This window comes from Anticarsia gemmatalis, chromosome 7 (genome assembly GCF_050436995.1).
Source record: "Anticarsia gemmatalis isolate Benzon Research Colony breed Stoneville strain chromosome 7, ilAntGemm2 primary, whole genome shotgun sequence".
NCBI classification, from domain to species: Eukaryota; Metazoa; Arthropoda; class Insecta; order Lepidoptera; family Erebidae; genus Anticarsia; species Anticarsia gemmatalis.
Genome location: NC_134751.1, coordinates 10816105 through 10836844, shown reverse-complemented (window position 1 = coordinate 10836844; position 20740 = coordinate 10816105). Strand labels below are relative to the sequence as shown.

Sequence of the window (20740 nt, the reverse complement as noted above, 5' to 3'; positions counted from 1 at the left end):
GGTGAAACGTGGGCGTTTCAATAAACCTCCTCTTAGCATTTCGAGGGTATAATTATTATGTTGAATATATTAGGTAGCTGTTATTACATGTTATTATGTTTAATTAGTGCGTAAATGATCAAATGATGATGAATAATAATTAGAGGGCAACCACAATTTAATCGGAAATAGTTTATTTGTACAGTAAAATTATGAAAATGCCATAAATCTCCTGAATTTCATTCCGTCGAATACCAGCCTGTCTTCGAGTTACACGATCGAAAGAATCGTATCCTAACTTAGTCAAGTTTAACTTAATTATATCATTATTATGGGGCTATATCGCCCCACTGCTGGGCAAATACATAAATATCATTGGACAACTCACACACGGTCTTTTGATTCCAAATTAAGCAGAGCTTGTACTATGGTAACCAAATAACTGATAAACATACTTATATACTTAGTTCTAAATAAATACTTATAAAGATAAATTGACAACCAGGCTCAGAACAGATACTCGTGCTCATCACACAAATTCTGTCCCGGGTGGGAACCCACCAAACGTGGCGCTATGGTTATTGCGTCGAGGTAACCACGTTAACCACTACGATAAACGTGCACTTAAGGGTCTCCCCATAGTTTTCCACTGCAAACGATCTCCGGCGGTCTGTACCCATTTCGGGTTGAAGGAGTCAAGCTCGTCTCTCCATCTTTTACCGGGTCTACCTCGCCACCGTCTCCCAGTTGGCGGGGTCCACTTCGCTATTTTCATCGTCGGTCATATTCGGTCGTCCAGCCCGCCCAGTTCCACTTCAGCTTAGCGGCTGTTTCAGCTACGTCTGCTATTTGAGTTTTGGAGCGCAGTGTCTTGTTTCTAACCCTGTCTATAAACCGTACATCCAGTATGCTGCGCTACATGGCTCGTTGGCTAGTTAATTATAATAATAAGGCAAAATAAATACTCCCAAGACATAACATAATTTAATGTTTATTTTATTCGAGAACATTCGTATACGACGCACACGTATTACAGGGGTAAATTTAAAACGGAAATAAGGTAAAATCTCATCCGTGAGTTGAATTGAATTAACGTAAAGAGCAAAGAGAGTTGGAATTAATTAGATACGAAAAAAATAACCTGTCTCACATGAGGAAGGAAATATGCTGACATCCACGTGTTCCGTGTTTTAACGAAAATGCCTTGTCTAATGTAAAGCTGTGTACTCACATACACGTATTACTCGATCGAGCAATCACGTCGAATAATTGTCGGTCGTGTATTTTAAGACGCGTGTCTAAGATTGGTCGTCCACTCACAAATATTGCCTTATCTACTGTAAAGTTCTGTACCTACTCACATGCGGATCGCATTCGATCGAGCAATCACGTCGAATATATTTGTTGCTTGTGTTCTAAGATGCAAGTCCTTAAGTTTTATTGTCCAGTCACAAAGATTTTCTCGCTTTCGACTGAAACCGTACGTAAGTACGCAGCTTTAGACTTGCTTACAATAATTACGTTTAATTTTGTCTTCAATTTATTCGATTGTCGTATGTTAAATTTTCTCCGTAATCTGAGACTAATATTACCTACTCTACTCACCTTTAATTTATTTGTTTACAGGTAATTATCTCCAGCTCCTGTTCAAGTTCGATTACACAAATATTTCGAAGGTATCGTATTTTATATCCAAAGGATTAAAACGAAATTTCTAACAGATGTGACTCAGCCTAATCTCAAATTACATTACACGGAGGAAATAATTGGAAACCCAATTTAAAAACAGCACATGTTTACGTCTTCATTACGTGATATATTCCCTTTTCGAAACGGTATATTTAATTATGCTGTAAACAAAACACATGTAAGACCTTAAACATATTTATTCTTTAAAGAGAAAGCAATTAGGCGGAAAGGTAACGGAAGCCTGGTGAATTAGTGCCGGAGCCAAATCTAGTGTTGAGAGTTAGGGTCGTTGTACACCGAGAACAAGAAGATAAATGATCGCTTCTGACGCTGATTACTTGGTACACAACAATGTCTTAGAGTGCGACAATACAAATGGGTTTATGCTTTCAAGACGTGGAGACAAGTAGCAATGTCTTTGTGTTTTGTTTTATGATTGTTGTATCAATTAAGCATGTGTAATGCATGTGATATAATTTATTACACGACGACAAACGTTACGCTTGTCAAATATGTTTTTTTATGCGATTTATAGGGAAGAAAATTTTAAGTCTAAGTATTAAGTTGGTTTGATGATGAATGAACTCGAAACAGTGGACACTTGCGAATATAGCATATGTGAGCACTCAACATTAATTATGTAAAGATTCATTTTTAAATCTAGATTTCAGTTATGTCAAATATCGGCTCCTTTAACGTCATACTAAAAGGCGTAAACTCTCTCCTCTCTACCTATGGTAACTTAAATACTCATCGTTAGAAGAGACGACTGAGACGTTTATTTTCACAAAGTATTTTATCAAAAATATTATCACCCGCAATACTCCTTCACACGAGTGTGAGATAAACAATAATGTTTTAGATAACCCTAAAAATCTCTGTATATGTATTGTAAATATTGGCACGCAGTACACGTGGAGGTTTCGCATCGATAAAGCTATTTGGTTTCACCCTATATCATTATGGAGGGGAACATTGTTTGCCAACATTAAAGTTACTTAAAATACGAGCTGCTGTGTTTATGTTAAGACACGCTTTTCTTTCAATAACGTCGTTGTTTTTAAAGAAATAATGTGCTAACCAAAAACGGTAGCATGAGTTTTTCAATCTTGACTTGTCTTTTCTTAAATTTGTATAATTATATAGATATTTTTAATGCATTTTGAAAAATAAATAGTGCCAAACTCCCTCTAAAAATGTGTAAAAATAGTGACACAATCATTAGCTTAATAACCGTTCGGAATCATTGCTTGCATATTTCATAAAAATATCATTAGCGATTCGATAACAGAGTAATAGGCATAAAGTTATCACCCTTAAGGGATCGTAATAATTATCACTAAGAACATACTATTAAAGCAGAGGTATAATACTGAAACCCTCGCACATTCGACGTTGGAATACAAACGATGTCAAGCGAAATATAAGCCGATAGGGTTCCAATACCTTCCCACCATCTCTGTCAGTCCTAATGGCAATTGAATGGCAAACTAACGCACATTAAACTCATAATACGCTCAGGACGTAGATAAGATCGACCTTTCAGTCCATAAAAAGGGTCCTCTGTAGTGAATGACAACCATTAACATGGCTGTCGAAGCGTCACTAATTGCTAGCGGTTGGGCGAGATCCAACTTGACTTGGAATGGTCATCTTCGAACTCCTACCGGGAAACGCACTAAAATAATACCCCACTCGAAACGGACCGATTTCCACGTACAATCACGATCGCCTTACTGTGAACTGCGCACAATAGATACCCCGAATTCGGCTATGTATATTATTTGTGTACGTTCAAAACAATTTTCATCCGACTTCAAAATAGGAAGTCTTCAATTAGATTAGATGTTTTTTCCTTTCATGCATATCTTTGAAAATTGCTTCAAATTCCATTTCAATACAAGCCCTCAACTCCTTAATCTTCTAAGTGTAAAACATTAAGTACGCTAAATTCAGCAAGACCTTAATTTATTATAAAGGTAAACCTCAAAACCCACTTTGACACTTGGTTATAAAGGTGCTTGTCAAATATGCGGCGAAAATAACGGTTCAGGAATATTTTCGGAAGGAAATTCAATCTCATGAGGTAATTTAACTAAATAGGGTCATTGTAACGGATTAATCATTGAATAAATTACCCGAGATACAATCCTTGCAGTCAGGCGAGGCCGTGGCAGACCGTGGGAACCCTCGAAACTGTCTCCAGGGTGTTTTAACTTCAAAATTCCGATTACGACGCTCGTTTGCGCGTTTCCCGACCATTTACCTATATAAATGAACGAACTAATTGAAACCCACGGAATATAAATTGGAGACGAAACTTTTACTGAAATAAAAAATTATGCACAAATATATTTCGATGCAAAATTATTCAGAGTGAGGCTTTGCTAGACATAAAATAAAGCTCCTTAAGCGTGAGCTTTACTCCGGCCAACGGAAGTAGTTCACTGCTTTTGTACTTAACAGTTGTTTTTGTTTGAAAAATTGTGTTCGACTTTTCTTTATTCGGCCGCACCTTTGATATCGTCTATTGTTCCCTTCGCAGCGATCAACAAGGCGAAGTAACTCAGGAAGAAAGCAGATACGCAAACAATCTTAACGACTTTTATGCTCTAATAATAACTTTTTGTGAGAGAAACTCAAATTATATACTCGTTTTGGGACCATTAAAAGAGTAATAAAAACAATGAAGGGATGAAAATGTTTTACTTAACCGTCGTAAGGTTATGATGCATTATTTGCTCCTATTCTTCCACTAAATATCATACACAATAAAGGATACTGTCAACTTAAGTTAGTTTAAGTAAGTCTGCCAGTAACAGTCTGTAACGTAACATCAACATTATTATCTTTACCCTTCTCAAGTCGTAGACGCCCTCAGGCCTGCAAACGTTATAGTCCATAGGAAATCTTGAAATCCACTCAGCATTTCAGTCTTACACTTTATGTTTATTTTACATTCAATAAAAATATTGTAATGCAAGTCTGCGTGAGTAGTGCGGTGAGCGTGCGAGGTTCATTATTCAGAAGTCGCAATCCCTCGTTGATTGGCTTTTGGTGACAATTTGTTGAATTTCGTTTTACATAAGCGTGACCAGTTTTTGCCGCATGGATGCGATATTCAATAAAATCAACGTATAAAATTCGCCACTAAAATCCGATGCGGTTGACGTACGTTCAATGATTGAAAATTACATTTTAACATTATGTGAAACGTGAAATCATTGAACTAAAAAAATGTAATTAACACATTTTAACAAAATTAATTAAATAAAATCAGCATGGTAATGATATCGTGGCTTTCGTTCGTTTACAATACAACATTTGGTCTACAGTTACACCTCAAACTTTATATAGTCTATCAAAGCTATCCTTTCTCTATCACTCTCTTGTTTTTACGACATTCCCAGTAACTTATTAATAGGAAAACTTTCTGAATTGTTATTTTGTTTTACTAAGCAAAAGTCTTACGTATTTTGGTTTAAATAGTGGTGTACTAAAAGAGTGATCGTGTTCCACATGGTGTTTCACTTTTTACTTTCGAATAACGTAGAGGAAGAATCCATTTGGTTCGAGAACTGAAGAATGAAGTTGAAAAAGCGAATAGTGCGGGAACCCTTTGAACTGTGTGCTCTGTTAATGGACCATTAGGATGTCGCACGCGACAGCCGCCATGGCTCCCCTAGCTCTCATACATCAATGAACTAAAAATATCCTGTGGGATCGCCGTAAAGTAGATCAGCGTTATGTGTCTCATAGTAATGTTACTTACAATGTAAATGTGCGTCCGGATAAGTATAACAAATAGACTGAAAGAATCGAAATAATAGAAAATAATGAGTCATTATTTAGACTTAAACTGCTACCTTAATAAAAAAAATACGTTTTACTTCCTGAATTATCCCTGTTTTACAATATAAGCTTTCAAAACAACACATAGCTCATGTATTACGTATCCCGTTTAATTTGTTATTTATATACGTGTAATACGTACTTAAGAAGTCAAACAACGTTGACTTGAATAATAAATAACAGTCAGCCGACGCGATTTTCGTAATGATCTTAAGACACGTGTAAGTAAATTGTAATTGCGTGTCAATTCAATTACAACAGAAAACTTTACGTTTATAAACAAGCTTCATCCTTTCATCAAGTTTGTAATATGGTAATAGATTGGCGGCTAGAATAACAAATCTGTGCTGTAACAAACTCCCCGGCTACTAATGAGAGCACTCTACGCGCCGCTAGGGAACCGATACACAAATGTACGTAATTAATTTCAACCTCGACGTATATTAATGTACGAGCTTCTGGATAAAACTCTTCTAGTTTTTATTTGTAGTGTGACTTACATATAAAATTGTGTCGGAAACTAGAAACTTCAACACTTCTTAAGTAGCTCGCGACTTCATTTCGACGCAAAACTAAAAGCGGAACTTAGTTTTAATATGTAGTCACACATTCGAAGTAAGTTTGGCGGTAGTGATAGTGTGCAGCGCTTTAAAGTGGCAAGAGACTAAGGCGCAAGCAGTAAAGTTACTTAAATTAAAAATGTATACATTTAGCCTTACGTATTTAGTTTAAGACATGTGTAAAATATATAATCAAAATAACGATACTTTTGTCTCACATCGTTTTACTTGAACACGTATTGAGGAAAAACAAAACGCGATCAGACAAGACATATTGGAAATTGTAACGCAACGCCTCTTTGACAGATGACTATGTGTATTGGTACACAAGTATATCTCCGTTTAATGCCAACGAAAAGGTCCCTTGAGGTTCTTTTAAACATATGAACGTGCTCTGAAATGAAAATAGACGATGAGAAAGCTTTCACAGTTACATTATGAAAGTTTAACAAAAACTTACGTCTTCATGCGAGAGTTTTGCGCTCTTACATTCATATCACATATTTACTGAATCGTTTTCTAGTTTTATTTAGACGTTAACTACGAGCATTGAATAAAGAGTTTCAAAGTTGTTGCCGAGTTATTACCCCTGCTATGTTTGCTTTATACCTTTCATGTTTGAAGTGCACATTCGGGTTTTCTTTTAATGCTTTGAAATACAATCTCTTTAATAGCTACAAACACATGTTTATCTACAATAAACATGGGCTCAAAAAGAGTATTAAGGCTTTACATTTTTTATTTTTTCGTAAAAAATAGACCAACAACAACGGTCCCTCAAGAACAATACGGAGCTGACTAGACTTTATCAGAGTGACCCACGTTGACTCCTTGTCATGTAAATTAGAAGGCGTACGCTCGCCCACACAAAGCAATGTGATTAATTAACTGAGCCTGTTCCACCCCCCACACTTAACATAAAGGCCTATTAGTTTCTGAACTGTGTACTAAAATTGTTTTGAAAAGTTCTCATTGACTTTCCCCTCGAATGAGTAACAAAAGGGAAGATTAGCTATGTGAGGCGCATAACTAATTTTATACGGTTTTCTTTCTGATAAGCGTGTGGCCGTGTGGCCTTGGTTACAAAAACATTCGTTAGCTGGATTTAGCAACGGATAGTAAAATAAAAACTAATCCAATTATTCGCAGGTGAGTTACATATTAGAATTTAGTTTGACAATGATTTTCCAGGTGTATATAAAATTCTCATAATCAAATGCCATATTTGTTTCTTTTCCTTTTATGTCTTTAGCAGTTTGACCTTAGCCTAAATAAGCCCTAGGCTAGGTCACTTACAGAACGTCTGTCTTATCTTTCAAGATCCCCTGTGAATAATAGCAATAGTGTAGACAATTGTCTAAATCCGTCTGCTTCAGAAACAACAAAACATGACATTTGGCTAGAATTATGATATAGTCAAACAACTGAGATTGATCTACCTAGATAAAATAAATAAGTCTTACCCATTAATGTCCCACTGCTGGGCAAGGGTCTCCTATCGGAATGAGGGAGGGGTTAGGCCTTGAGTCCACCACGCTGGTAAGTTCCAAAATAAAGGAACTGTATACAGTCCACCGTTAGCTACATAAGTCTGCGGGTTATTGATGCTTCAAATTATTAGTATTGTACATCTCCGCCAGCCGCAAACTTTGCATACAAGGCCTTCTACTAAGTTGTCGGACTATAAAAGCCGTCTATTAGATTTAAAGCAGTGTGTCATGTATAGCATTTGACGTTATCATGTCAAATTGAGCGCTTGATCGCCCGTCTTACAATCCACCGGACTAACTCAGTCGTGTAATTAACGGTTGATCTCATTACACTACTCATTAATCGGCTTTCAACTGGATCAATGTAGATGAACTAATTGCTGAACTGTTGAATGTGAGTTAGTTCAATGTATACGATCTCTGTCTTCGTCTTCAATAAAAGAATGATGTTAGTATATATGTTTATGTAACTATGTTAAGCATAAATAATGTAGCCTTACATCATGATTGCCTGGTTTCTGAGTACATTTTACGGTAGCTTATCTATCCAATAGCCTTTTTTTATATGAGTTTAAACGCTATTGAATAGATAAACTACCGCTCAAAAGCCGGGGGTTAATAATTTATAAACCGTATGTTAATTTAAGATGCTATCTACATATTTATTAACCAAACTTAAACTTCCTATGTTACTACATTTTATTGTTATAATTCACTATAAATATGTCAAATTACTACGAGCGGTGTGTAAACCGCAAAACCACCTGTTTCATATGCACTGCAAATCTAAAACTAAGCCCGGCTTTATCCAGTTTATTTGAATCACTGGGGTTTTATAAATTAAGCTTTTAATACTTTGTGGAAATTTATATATTGAGCATCTAACCACACCTGTGTCCATATAGTTTAATTTTAAATCGAGCATAATGTATTTAATTGAACTCTTAATAAGAGGATTATACTTATTTCACTACTTGTCACTGTTTGTTTACCCAAATAAAAAAAAAAAAAAAAAAAAAAAAAAAGATATTATTTTTTTTATATTATTTCGGGTAAAGTTGATCTTCGTATTGAAATTTCAGATACGCATTTCTCAGAACTACTAAGCTATAAATGTCATGACAAATTGTTTCCTGGTACTTCGAAATACCAGGAAACCAAACCGTGAACAAAATGTTATAATGAAACTTCTTTAAAAAAAAGTGTACTTTATCATTCCATCCAAAATGAGGTTTTTCATTTATCACTTGACCTTTTACTGTCAACAGTTGTCGACGCAGTGTTTTCCGCAAAATGCGTCAGTAACCAATCAAAAGAATTAAACAATGTCATTAACATAAAACGATAAAATCCTAATGATTTATCGTAACATTGCTATTTCCTCAGCAAATTTGACACGATAAGTAACTAGATACGTGAAATGCACCAAACAAATCCTGTTCCTTCACTGTAACTGACTGGCGGGCGCGTCCGGATCCTATTATTTCTCAAAGCATTCAAAGTCTGTGAGTTTAGCCTCGTCCCACGCAGATCGTTTAACCATGTCTGTTACCCGTCACACTCGAGACGACAAAGGGTGTTATTCATTTTGGATTCGATTCCATTTCGATTTCCAATAAAATATGCGAAAACTTCTACTTGTCGTTTGAAATTACTTCCTTTTATATTTCGACTGTCGACCTTAAACACCACTTTTCCCAGCCTAGGGCGATAAAAGGTGCCTGCGAGGTTGCGAGATGAGATAAGGCGCAATCCACCGATAACATACCTACCCCTTTATCGCAGCGTTCACATGGATTTATCTCTCTCCAGAGTTCCCGTAGCTCGCAAATGACTCGCATTACGCCAAAATGGCTTCGTTAACCGACTCCTCGACCTACGTCTGCTACGTACAGGTGTTGTAATATTTAGTAAGTGTGTTCCGCCAAGTCAAACATTGTACCGAGCTAGTCAACTATACGAGAATTCGTGAAATAGAATGTGTACAGGCGAGATGAGGTAATTATATAAGAAAATACTTATAAACTGGGCTCAAGTCTCAAAGGATTGTCGGTGAACAATGTGGACAAATATAAAGCGTCACCGTCACGTGATACCGGGGCTCTATTTAACAGGCGCCGCAACGAAAATAAACAGAGTTCAAGACATGCCAAACGCTCATTTCGGCAGAAAATTTGTGAACATTATGAATATTTTCGTCGCTTTTGTCGCTAAATTGTGAGATGCTTCCATTCTAATTACGCATTTATATTCTACGAATCCGTCATGAGTTTTAGCATTAATCGTCAGCTATTAACGTCGCTCCTGCAATATGTATGGGCTCCTTGGCACGGTTCTCTTCCGACATTAACCATATCACCTATGCTGTAATGTCATCCTCCGAATAGTTAATGGCTTTGAGTTACTTTGACTTATTTCTGTCTTCATTCACAACTGCTTAATGTATTAAAGACGAGTTTAAAATGATAAGTGATAAGTTCATAAGCGCTAATTCCCCGTTTGCTTCTCTTGTATTACATTTAAAATATTGCGTCGAGGCGTTTTTTAGACAGGCAATGATCCAAATATGGTAAGCCGGGAAATTGTAAGTGTTTTAAATAATTTCCCTTGGCGTCTAAGGAGGTAATTTGTCAACGTCGCACAGCGGAGCCGCACTCCATCTGATGCAGAGCAAATTTTGCCTCCATCGTGCCCAATACGCGTAACTCTGACTCTCATTGAATAAACACTTTTTATGCCGTCTCCGTCCATCTCATCACCATTATCATATGTATTAGCTGATTTCCTGATTACTTGCCTCATGTGAGATTCACAAAATAATTCAGTAAATCCAAAAGAGTCTCTTCAGAACCCCAAATATAGAGTCTAAACCACTTTACGAGATGTATCTCTTGAACCAGAATAATATTAGACTTGGAAACTTTCGAGCACCATCGAAGGACTGATATTGTTTCTGAGTACCGAATATTGCGACATCAAATTATCTTACACGCATATTAAATTCTTTATAATACTTAAGTCTTGAAAACGTTTTTGGCATCAATTCAAATTATATCTTCAGCGTTTTAAGTGACAAAACACTTTATTTTGATTGAAGTATAAATGAACTCATCACAAGTTATTCCATTTGTTGAAGAGTCACTTCTACATTAGTAGAATAAGGTAGAGTAGGTACTTACGTACATTGACTTTCTTGAATCACTTTGTAAGGATAATCTCCGTATCATGATTGGCTCTTGTTCATGGAAGTTACCGTTGAATTACGTAACTCTGTCCATAATCTCACGCGCAGCAGACTTGAGAACATCGATTGTTCGACTCAAGACTTCGCCGTGACTTTTAATAAGATTTGCTTCCTCATCTTCGAGTCTAAGTTCGGCAACTTTAGAATTTCATCAACTGTGTCTTTGATTTCATTAGAAAGTTCTCTTTGGGTTGCAATTTCAAAAACTCTGTGCTAAGTTTTTAAATTAAGGAGCAAAGTTTTGAATGTGACTTGTTATAAAATTTGATTTATATCTGTTGGTTAAAATTTTTCGTAAAAAGCTCTTTAGCAACATTGTTTAAAACTACATGAGGCAACTTTGAAAGTTGTAAAAACACCTCGTCAGAAACATTTGAGCAGAGAAAATGCTACGTAATCAAACTAAAACTACAAACTAGATCCTATTGTTCTTGAACTTTACTCGCACAAGGCACCACAGGTCAGGGATAACGGTTGTAAGAAAACTCGTTACCTCAGAGCAAGAGAATTTAATCATAAAAACTTTGGTTTATATACCCGGCCGTGTAACGAAACCATAGCGACTTATAATTCGATGCCAACGCCATCTAGGGAAGTCTAGTGTAAACTTTTAACCATTATTGATTATATGGCGTGGACATCGAACAAAATATTGAACATTCCGCCCACCAAAAGGATAATTTTCCTTTTCTCACCGCCCACCATGAACAAACTTAGCAAACACAAAGAGAGAAATGGACTGTATACATTTAAACATTATAATGGTGAACGATGACTTACAATTTATAGGGCTTAAATAATATGGTTTCATAACTAAGACTAACAAAAATTATAAAATATAAGCTATGAGTTAATATTACTTAACAAATAATCCACTAATACAATAACTTTAATCAAGTAATTGCCTGCCCATTTTGCCAACAAACAAAAACAAATTATAATTAAACAAGCAAGAACATTTTAATAACAAAAACAAGCTTATCGTTTAATAAAACGAAACATTTTTACTCCATTACGGGAAGTAAACATAATTTTGAAACTGGACGTTTGAATGTGGAGCCTTTGCAACGAAGAGTAACAACCCGAGTCATGCCATCCTGGCCTGGATGCAATTCAACGACCTTGCCATACAACCATTTACTGGGAGGTAAGTTATCTTCCTTTACTAATACTATGTTGCCTATCTTAAGATTAGGAATTTGGGTAGCCCACTTTTGCCTTTGAAAGAAATTAGTCAAATACTCCTGTCTCCATCTTCGCCAAAAGCTTTGTACCATGCGTTGAACTAATTGCCATCTGCGTAACGTGCTTACCGTAGTACACTCATAGTTATGATCAGGTGCTACCACCAACGGACAACCTACCAAAAAATGACCAGGTGTTAACGGTGCGGGGTCTTCTGGATCATCGCTACCTTGGGACAGGGGTCTAGAGTTCAGACACGCCTCTATTTGGGACAAAACCGTTGATAGCTCTTCAAATGTAAGAGTGGAATCTCCTCCACACGCTTCAAATGGTGCTTAACACTCTTTATACCTGCCTCCCACAGTCCGCCGAAATTCGGAGCATGGGGAGGTATAAAATGCCATTCCGTGCTGACGTTTGCCAGAGCGGCTGCAATTTCATTTGCCGTTGAGGTTTCCTTAGTAAATAGCATGCGCATTTCCTTTGAAGCTCCAACAAAATTAGTGCCATTGTCACTCCAAATGTGGCGACAATGACCACGCCTAGCAACAAATCTCTTGAATGCTGCCAAAAAACTTTCTGTTGTCATGTCGGAAACTGCTTCAATATGTACCGCCCGGGTAACCATGCAAACGAATAATGCTATATATCCTTTATATGATCGCTGACCGCGACCTTTGGATACCCTTATGTTTATTGGACCTGCATAGTCTACTCCAGAATTTAAAAATGGTTTGCAAGGAGTTACTCGGCATGCGGGAAGATCTCCCATTATTTGATTTCTTGTCGTAGCTGCATATCTCACACATGGAATACAACTATGTATGCAAGCGCGAACTATATTTTTTACCCTACTGATCCAATACCTTGACCGAATAAAATTGATAACTAGTTGTTGACCTCCATGGAAAGTCCTCTCGTGAGCATCTGCTACTATCAATTTAGCCAATCTTGAATGGTACGGTATTACAACTGGATGCTTTGAATTGGAAGGTAATTGTGCGTTCCTAATTCTACCTCCTACTCTTAATAATTTATTATCATCTAGGAAAGGATTTAATTTAAATAATAAACTTTTCTTATTTACAGGTTGTTTGGTTTCTACGGCGAGAATCTCTACACTGAACCATTGCTGCTGACTTCTTCGGATGCATAGATTTAAAGCTTCTTGGATCTCCGCAACGGACAGGTAAGTTGTATTTATAATATTTTCTTTACGTCTCTTTACCAATAAAATAAATCTTCTGCAATAAGCAATGACTCTCACTAATTTTCTTAGTGTAGAGAACCTGGTTCCAAAGTCTTCATCAAAATCAGAAACTACTTTAGCTATGTGTGCCTTGATTTGCTTTTTCTCTTCATTAGTGCTAATAGATCTAGGTCTTGCATAAATTATATGGTCATTCTTTAGCCAGCTTGGTCCATATTTCCAAAGGTCACTTTCAAGAAGAATTGATGGTGATACGCCGCGTGACGCGATATCCGCAGGATTATCTTTGGAAACTACATGAGCCCACTGTGAATTATCGACTAAACCAAGGATTTCCGAAGTCCGATTAGCAACATAAGTTTTCCATCGGCTTGGATGATCGTTTAACCACGCCAGTACAACCGATGAATCTGTCCATGCATGTAAATTTACCTTTGGTATGTTCATAACCTCAGCTACTTCAACTAACAATTTTGCTGTCAAAACGGCACCGCAGAGCTCTAAACGAGGAATAGAAATTTGATGAATTGGGGCCACCTTTGTTTTAGCTGTCAAAAGATTGGAATGTATACAACCATCTGAGTCGATTATACGACAGTATACTGCAGCCGCATATGCTATAGTTGACGCGTCGCCAAACCCATGCAACTCAATGGTGATATTGCTTTCACTTTTACCGATCCATCTTGGAATATGAAAGCTAATCAGTTTTCCCAACTCCTCTCTGTAACCTTTCCATTCTTCTAACAGGTTTGGAGGAAGTTCTTCATCCCACTCTATTCCAGAAATCCACAACTTCTGTATAAAGGCCTTAGAGGTGATAATACAAGGTGCTATCCATCCCAATGGATCATACAGACGAGATATTTCCGATATAACTGTTCTTTTTGTTTCAGGTGCTGTTGGCGGTGACATCCTTACGGAGTAATCAAACATGTCAGTGCTACAATTCCAGGTAAGACCTAGTACCTTTTGTACTTTATCCTTTACTATTTCCAAATCCTTGCACGATCCTTGCTGCAACCCTTCCAGTAACGAAACCTTATTGCTTGACCACTTCTGTAGCTTAAATCCTCCCTTTGCTAACAACCCATTCATCTGCTCATAGATTTCTACAGCTTCTGTTTCAGACTGGCAACCAGACATCAGATCGTCCATGTAAAAATCAGACTTAACCCTCTCGGCAGCCAAAGGATATGATTCGCCCTCATCAGCCGCAACTTGCTGCAAGGTTTTCACTGCGCACAGGAAGTGCCGAAAGTAACAGTCAAGAGTCTAAAGTGCTGGATATCCGTGGTAGGATCCTCTCTCCAGACAATCCTTTGATAATCTATATCATCCTTTGACACTTTGACCTGGCGATACATCTTTTCAATATCCGCTACTAAACAAATTGGGTGTTGACGCCATCTAAATATTATATGCCGTAGATCTGCCTGGAGAGTGGGTCCTACCATTAGGTTATCGTTTAAGGAAACGCCATTTGTTCCTTTGCACGATGCATCGAAAACCACTCGCACTTTAGTGGTCAGTTTGTCATATCTGACCACTGCATGATGAGGCAGATACACAACGTCATTGCGGTTCTTGTCGGATTCGTCTGTAATCTGCTCTAAATGTCCCAGAAATAAATATTCTTTGATTACATCCGAGTATTGGTTTTTTAATTCAAGATCCCTAGTCAATTTCCTTTCCAAACCTAACAACCTTTTGACAGCTATGCTTTTAGAATTTCCTTCCTTACATGGTGGATTAGCACATCGAAATGGCAATTTCACAATGTAGCGACCCTCATTATCTCGACATGTTGTAGCTGCAAAATGGTCTTCACAAGACTGTTCTTCAGGCGTGAGCAGCTTCTTATTAATTACAGGTTCGGAATCGAGTTCCCACAATCTTTTCAACATATCGTTTTCGTCTACTTGCGCATGCATATTGATGATAACGTTATGATGATTTTGTGACGTTTCCTGAAAATCTACGCGACCAGACACGATCCACCCTAAGTATGTTTCCTGTGCGATCGGTGAGCCTTTAGGACTCCTGATTAGTCCTTCCTTCAAGATATCGCTATATACTTCTGCTCCCAACAGAAGATCAATTTTGTTAGGCCAATTAAATTTAGGATCTGCCAATGGAATTTTGTGTATTTCCGGCCAATCTTCTATTTTGAATTTTGTGTCGGGCATAACGGAAGTCAGTGAATTCAACACATGCGCAGTTACTTCTCTGATAAAAGGAGGGTCATATAGTGACTGCATTTTAATTTTAACAATATATTTAGAAACTATGCCACCATGACTACCACCTATACCTGCTATCGTAGTTTTTGTAGCTACCTTTTTCAATCGAAGTAACTGTGCAGCTGACTCCGTTATGAACGACGCCTGCGAACCCTGGTCTAACAATGCCCTTATCATTTGAAATGACCCATCTTTTGCCTCCGCTTTTACAAGAGCTGTCGCTAACAGAACTTGTCCCTGTGCCTTTCCACTAACAAGATGGGTTGCTATATTAGCATTAATGCTCTGCTCTGCTATCTCTGAAGTAGCTTCATCCGAGGTTGAAGCTTCCAATGAAGTAACTACTGCACTAGTAACCCCTTGACCTGTGGGGTGCAATAAGGTGTGGTGTTTACGATGGCATATACGGCATTTGACAAAAACACGGCAAACTTTGGCGTTATGATTAATTCCTAAACAATTAAAACATACTCCTAACGATTGTGCAATTTCGCGTCGCTTATCGACATCTTCTTTAGAAAATTGTTTGCAATTATGAAGTCTGTGATCTTCTGAACAATGTGGACATGACAATGTAGAAGTTGCATGCATGACCTTAGGATGGAATGTACTATTATTATTTGTACCCTTGGGTTTAAAACTCTTAGGTTCGACAAATTCTAAGGCCCGAAAACGCGTTTCTAAAAACTCACGAAATTGCTGAAAAGACGGCAGGTCGTCGGATGCCTTACTCACATGCAGCTCCCACTGCTTCCGCGATTCTGCGTCCAATTTCAAACTTATTACATATATCACAATCACATCCCATGAACTTACATCTATACCAAGATTGGTGAGTTCGTGTAAACAATCGCTAGTTACATCTAATAGTTCCTTTAAAGCATTTGAGGATTCAGATACCATAGTGCGCTGACTAAACATTCTTTTTAATATACAAGTGGACATGAATTTCTTATTATTAAATCTGTGTTCTAACATCTCCCAACATTTTATATAATTATTACTCGTTATTGGAACGTGTCGTATTAACTGCTCTGCCTCACCCGTGACTTGTGTCTTTAAATAGTGAAGTCGCTGGACGTCGTCTAACTTTTTATTATTATGAACCAGTGACACAAACAGATCGCGAAAAGATGACCATTCGGTATACTTGCCACTGAAGGTGGGTATAACAATTTTTGGTAATTTTACTATTTCAGGTGAAACATCGCTTTTACTATCATCTGAGTTACTATGTTTTAACGTTGACATATAATCTTTAAGCACTACTTTATAATTAAGATAAGATTCGTACACAGTATCATAGATGTCGCCTTTAAAATAATCCATTAACTCATCACTACCGTACTCGCCGACCATCTTTTCGTGTTTCAGGGAGAAGTTTTTGAACTGCTTGTCTAAAGTTTCCAGCCGTACATCTATGTAGTTTTGTGTAATACGTGCCTTCGGAGATTTATTGAAGTTTATTAGACCCTTCTCTATTTGTCCTTTTACATCCTCCAGTACTCTTAGTTCTTTCTCCATGGTGAATCGTAGTAACAGTAGTATATTTGCAAAATGTTTTGGAACAGGGTTTCTTCGACAATGTTCTAAGTCCCAATAGCGTTATTTTTCTAAGTCGAAATCAATGTTATTTTTCTAAGTCCAAATCGGCGTAAATTTTCTAAGTGTTTGGGGCTTTAAAACCCTCTAAAAAATTGGGCATAGGTTCCCCGTCTCGTCGTTTTTTGGCGAATTATTCTAAGTCCTAGCCAACTCTTGAAATTTTTACAAGTCTATTGTATCACTCAAATCTTGAAATTTTTACAAGTTAAAGTTACTGCACTATCTTTCTGACACTTAGCACGAATTATAATAAAGTCAATTGTACTCACAGTTTTTGTTCCACTTTTCACTTGTTTGATTTACTCACTGTTACTTCGCCGTTGCTTCGTGTGTCAGTTGATGATTGTGATCAGCATCCCTTGGTCTCTCCAATTGTCCTCATAAACAGCAGCCTTTCCAATACCATTCACTTAATCCAGTCAGCGCCACCTTGTATCACTTTTTAGAACCACTATTCCACTTATTCACTACCTATCAGTGTTTTTGCCAAAAATGCCCTTCGGCTCGTAGGACCATGAACTTTACTCGCACAAGGCACCACAGGTCAGGGATAACGGTTGTAAGAAAACTCGTTACCTCAGAGCAAGAGAATTTAATCATAAAAACTTTGGTTTATATACCCGGCCGTGTAACGAAACCATAGCGACTTATAATTCGATGCCAACGCCATCTAGGGAAGTCTAGTGTAAACTTTTAACCATTATTGATTATATGGCGTGGACATCGAACCAAATATTGAACAGTTCTTACTAAATAGTTCTTCCTCCTCAAACTTTCTTGGCAAAAGCTTTTAATTAACGCTCTAGACGGCTCTGGAAAGTCTTAACATTTCATACAATAAGATAAATACTATGTCTTAGGATATTCGTTTCGATTATTGGCACTAGAACTAGATCAATTGGCCAAATATTTGCTAACCTTAGAAAGAAATTACTTTTTGAGAGACACTTAAAGTTGAAAAAAAATAAGATTCGAAGGTACAACATTGGATGTTTTACCTACCATTGTTAAAAGACAAAGTTGATATAGTTCTATTCATATTTCATGTAGCAAATGTAAAGTTATTAATGTTACGCTTAGTGCAGAACGGCGACGAAATCCTTCCACGTACAACGTTGAAGTAAATATACCGGCAGATTATAATAAAACATGATATTGTGAAACAGAGAGTGGAGCCGGGCTTACTTTGAGAGACACGAGCAGAATAGCATCCTTACACAGTCTCTTTAGACACATTCTTCAAGTTATTTACTATCTGTTTCTTTGAGAAATAAACCATTTGATTTTACCTATATGTCTGATATTCATGCAGTCAGCAGCACTTTTGCGTTCAATTTACTCGATAAAAACCATTTATTTCGGTCCATGTTTACAATATTTTTTAAAACAATAATAGCCACACTAGGCATTGCCTGTATCGTGGTACCAATGATTACAAGATAGGACTCAGTATTTAAAAAACTAAATAAACTTTTATGCAATCTCAATAAAAATATCATAAAAAAGCTGTAAATAAATTTTTCTTTGCTTATAGTCCGACATAGAAGAAATTCAAAGAGTTCTGCGTTTTCAGTAAATGATTGTTTTATTGTTCCTCTAACTACGCGGCTGTGTAGAGCGTAACACTGCATTTGCAGTTAACGCCACAACGCGCGCACTAATGACGCCGTAATACAATTATTTGGTTTTCTTTGGTTAAATTATATTAAACGTAAACACAAACAGCTTGATATTGTTCGTAATAATAGTACTGAGCTTAGAATTTATAAATATTCACACCAAAAACCAATTACTGGGTAAGCATTATGTCGGTCCTAACCATTATGAATGTAACAGTAGAATTCTTTTAACTTGATAACATAATTTAATTCACCATACATAAACAATAAAAACCTTTCGAAAAATAAATGCGTTTTACTTTACCACTAAAAATAATCGATTAATGTAACTAATATCTGCAAAAACTTACAGTTGAACGTATCTTAAATTATTCTGCACACTAATCTGCCAACATAAACTTTTAAAGCAGTGATAATGTGCTGCAAAGGTCTACGAGGGTTCTTAAACAAGCGCGGCTGCGGCCATGTGGTTTGTATTTACGTTACGAACTCAATTACTGGCCTCGCTAACCACAACCAGTAACTATTCGGGGTTAAATAAGCGCATGAATTTATGAGGCTACATATGTAAATTCACTCCAGACAGAAAACCATCACAAAATCCCATTCGTATTTTATTGTCTGCTCCTTTAGTAATTTCATGCAACCAATAAATAAAACAGTTATTCGTTCATACATACATAGTAGCTTACTAAAACAACGCCTGTGTTTGCCGCTTAAATTCCGAGAAAACCTTTAGATCTACGCAATCTGATATAGGAAGCCAGTTTAATATGAAAGTACCTCAGAACAAATATTTTCCACAAAAGTGCCTGCAAGCAGTCTAGCTATTCGTACCTTGTGATGTTGGAGTGAGTACTTGTTTATTTTTATAGAATGCCGATGAGCCCATTCCGTGTTGTTGAAAATATCGGCAGGTAGCGGCGCGCGGCGGGTGGCGTGTGTTCGTCCGTCGGTGCCTCTTCAATCATGCAAGTATTCGCGGAATGTCTGAAGGAATTTTTCGATTAAGCCACCGTCCCACTGAAGCAAGAACTCCCCGTCATTGTATTAAACATGACTCAACAACACCTAGCTTTAGGGTTACTTTTTTCCGCTGAAAATTTGCCTCAGTAATTCACTTTTTGCTCTGCCATTTGGAAAGACAAACTTTTTTAATTTGATTAAAGTGTCTAAAGGAACAATGAAAGCCATATTTCGTACGTTCATTCGTAGCTGCGGCAACAATAAAAGTTACTCAGCCATAGAATCGGACGACGAAAATTTGATAAAGTTTCATAGAGGTGGGAATAATGTACGAGTTCTTTTACTAGCGGCAATGATCGTAACATATTATTAAGATCACATCTAAGGTAGATTTGCGGGATTAATGTTCCGTAACATTAGGTTACGACTTGCTAACCACAATGCGCAAAAGTTTAAGTTTTCAGGTTACATACTTACCTTCCTACTTAAATAATTTCTTATTAAGACCTGTAGTGTGGTTTCCCAGTAACAAAATAATTTTATGCTCTGTAATAATACTATAAACTCGCAACAGGCGACAAGATGTCACACTTAACGACAATAACCGTAACTTTTCCCTGGAGACAAAGCCTGAGGCAGTAAAATTATAAACCTTGACCTGATCGAGACAATCCTACATAAAAGAAAAAACGTGGTAAAAAGACAGTGAAAAGTTTTTAGTTTCTGCGAAAGTTCATCGGAATTGCGGTCGAAATTCTTTTAGTTCTAGTTGGACACGCGCCAAATGAGAATCGCCGCAAATTAAATAGCCAAATAAAAGAATTGGCTCCTTTTATATTGCAGTCAAGGGACCGTGTGAACATTTATGCTCTTGGTCTTCACTATTCGATTTTTTTATCAATTAATGACGTAAAGCCACGACATACAGAGAGCGATACAAAGGTAGAAGCGCGTCGGTCCAAAGATGAATCTACGAAAATATGGTGCACATAAAAGGAAACCTTTTTGGCAGTCGGTATTCATGTCACAAGCTCCATATAAGTAATGAATTACAAATGAAAGTTCCTGCACCATAAATGCAGCACGGATTCTGTATGT

At 37.1% G+C, this 20740-nt stretch overlaps 1 protein-coding gene and 1 pseudogene across 1 annotated transcript in view; one reads left to right on the top strand and one right to left on the bottom strand.

Annotated features, from left to right (window-relative positions):
• The window catches only part of LOC142973997 (CD151 antigen-like), a 145575-nt gene that overhangs the window by 99613 nt on the left and 25222 nt on the right, over positions 1 to 20740 (top strand). The window lies entirely within an intron of this gene.
• Positions 11160 to 12930, bottom strand: LOC142973996 (uncharacterized; annotated as a pseudogene).